The following is a 3,355-nucleotide window of genomic DNA, read 5'->3' on the forward strand; positions in this document are numbered from 1 at the left end:
GCTATTAATATTACATTGAAATATTATAATTTTAAAATGGAAACTTGTCAATTTTTCTGCATGATTTCCTGGTCAAAAACAAAAAGACACAATCCTGACAGAATATGCTTACTTAGTATAAGTAACTGGTTCTGACAACATCTTAGCCACACCTGTGATATTGGAAGTCAGTTATACCCACAAATATAAAGCTTTTAGAGCATGCATAGGGATAATCTGGTTTAGTAAGCAAAGATTCCATCAAGGAACCTACTTTTCAAAATGATCTCAGGACATTTGATTTAACTATCAGGGATAGTCAAGTTGGTTTTTAACCATAATTTGGTAAATTTGGTGGATAGGCTTGACCAAAACTAATAAGATTTCTTAATTATAGATTATCAAAATAAATTTACTGGAAAAAGTGGCAATAAATACATCATTTTCTTACATTTGATTATTTTTATATCATCGTAGACCATCCAGTATGTGGTCCCATTAAGAAATAAAGTTCATGGGAAGTCAGTATCCAGGAAGGTAAGAATATATAGGAGGAGGAGTTACTGCTTTGTGAGAGGTAAGACTCAGGTCCTGAATTTGTGTTTAACTAAGCCAGGACAAACTTACTTCCCTGTAGGTTAGTCATGGACCTGCTACCTGAGGCTGCCTGTGTTCTCCCTTCTCACTGACTATGATGTTCACCTACAAGGTTTGGTTGCCTATCATCTCACCTAACCATTTATGCAGTGCTTATTAGTTTCCTCTGCCTACACTTCTCCTGGGGAACATGTTAAAATGCAGATCCTGATTCCACAGGGCTGAGCGAGTCTTAAGAATCCACTTCCCCGAGTCAGTGCTGCTGGGCTGCATAGGACACTGGGAACCCATGAGCTCATGCTGAGAAGAAGGTTGTCACAAGGACAGGCATTCTCAGACTTGATCAAGACATCAGAAATCCCTGGGAGCTGGGTAAAACAGCTTGGAGCTTCCTATGCAGTAGGTCTGGGCTAGGGATCCAAGAATCTGCCTTTCTAACATACCAAAGCAGTGTGGGGAGGATGCTTATCCTGCTGGTCCAGGAATCACATCTGGAATTGGTAATTTAGAATTTTAGTATGGGGACTGAGGGTTTTTGAGGGTATAGTTCAGGATTAGATCAGTGTTGTGACTTACTGGTAAGAAGTGAGGTCTTGAATTAAATCCACAGCAGAAATTTAATTTTTTTTTCTTAACTATGGTACTCCAAGAAGAGAAATATGGTAGGTCTAAAAGAGCAGCACATCCTTGTAGGATACCTACCGTGGATAAAATGTCTCAACGGATTTGCATTATAAGGGAGACTAAAGTTTATCCACCCCTTAATTACCCTTTACTTCCTAATTCTCTCTATATTTTAGGGAAGGCAAAAGCAAATGAAGGAAATCTTTTTATTTCCACTTTGGATTAGAGTTTGGTTTTTGCTTTTTAAATTTTTCTTGACTTTAGCTGATTGAAATAACTCTACATCTATTTTAAGTGTGAATTCTAGATAAATCTCCTGCATCTCAAAGGAAGCCTCAAGTTTTCATTTTAGTATTAATAATTCTGTTATATCATTTAAAATTTCCTAAAGCATGGACATTAAAATTCCACAGCTACAGATATCAACCGTTGCACACTGACAATTATGTTAGAGATTTTTAAAAATCCTGTGTATTCTCAGGCAAAAGTGAAGACTAAAGGAAGGCCATTTTTGTTTTTAGGTGTTTTCCTCTAAAGATAGGGAGTAAATGATACCTAATTCTGTAAATTTATTGATCAATGGTATTTTATTCCCATTAATCAAAACCTTTGCTTAAGAAGTAAAGACTTTAAAATCATTTTTTCATAAAATATATATTATGAATGTACTTCACATGTTTTCATAAAACTTATATAGTCAATATATATATATTTGAAAATGGTTATCATATTTGTTGAAAGTAAGGATTCGAGGTAAGTGTAGTTTTTATCTTTTATGCAAGCAATACCTATTCTAAGAGTTTTAAGAAGTGTACTCAATTTTATTTAGTCCTATAAAATCTGCAAGGGCATTATACCCATGCTTGGTAATGCCTTCTCCTGTACACTTCTTTTTCCCTTTCCCTATCCAAGTAGAAGGATGAAGGCAGTCTTTGTAGAGGTAAAAGAGGCTAGATCAATGCCGCAAGGCAATGAAGATTTTCAACAGTACAGACTTTCGTAACTAACATATTTTCAAAAACAATCAAGAAAATCCTCAACTCTAAAACATCTATTTTGAGCATTTTCCCAACAGCACAACATATGACATTTTTCTACCAATAAACTTATAGATATTAAGTTTTATGAAATACTTTTAATAAACTCAGAAGGAATTAAATGTTCAAGGGTGGGAAGTGTTTAATGAAGCTCGCATAAAAATTACATGGATCAATTTTAATTGATTTGGGGTTCTTCTTTGGGGGAGGTACCAAGGATTGAACTCAGGGGAATGGACCACTGAGCCACATCTCCAGCCCTATTTTGTATTTTATTTAGAAACAGGGTCTCACTGAGTTGCTTAGTACCTCTCTGTTGCTGAGGTGGACTTTGAACTCGTGATCCTCCTGCCTCAGCCTCCCCAGCTGCTGGGATGACAGGTATGCACCACTGAGCCCTGCCTGATTTGGGATTCTCATGGAATTTTTTTTACATGAAATATTTGAACTCTGAATCAAGATGAGGAAAACTGGATTTTTCCCCCTTATTACATAGACAAGTATAACTATTAATTTATGAATTGACAATTAACTGACAACTTATATGAAATATAACATTTTATTAACAAACTAAATTTATTAATAGTCTGGGGGAGTTTCACAAATTTCACCAATCATACATTTACATTTAACTGGGGCATAAACAGAATATGATTTTGAATTGCTGAAATAAATCAAACAACATTAGAGATTATCTATGAGATGACTTTTTTTTTTTTTTGGCACCAGAAATTGAACCCAGGGGCACTTAACCTCTGAGTTCTATCCCTAGTCCTTTTTATTTTTTATTTTCAAACAGTATATCACTAAATTGCTGAGTCTGGCCTGAAACTTATGATTCTCCTGCCTTTGCCTCCCTAGTCACTGGATTACAGATATGGCACCACTGTGCCTGGCTGTGAGACACATTTTAATAATACTTTTGAAAGTCAAAACTGTTTAATACAAAATTCATTTCCTACATTCTTAAATAATTCTTATAATACTTTTAGCATGTCTTTGCTTGCCAACTGAGGAATCTACCTGTGGACGTTAATTGTACTTTAATGTTGAGTTATACATTTTCTCTTCCGTACTTAAGCAAGCATAAGAGAAATATGAAGACAAACTCATGTAAA

The sequence above is a fragment of the Sciurus vulgaris genome (genome assembly GCF_902686455.1).
Source record: "Sciurus vulgaris genome assembly, chromosome: 13".
Lineage (NCBI taxonomy): Eukaryota > Metazoa > Chordata > Mammalia > Rodentia > Sciuridae > Sciurus > Sciurus vulgaris.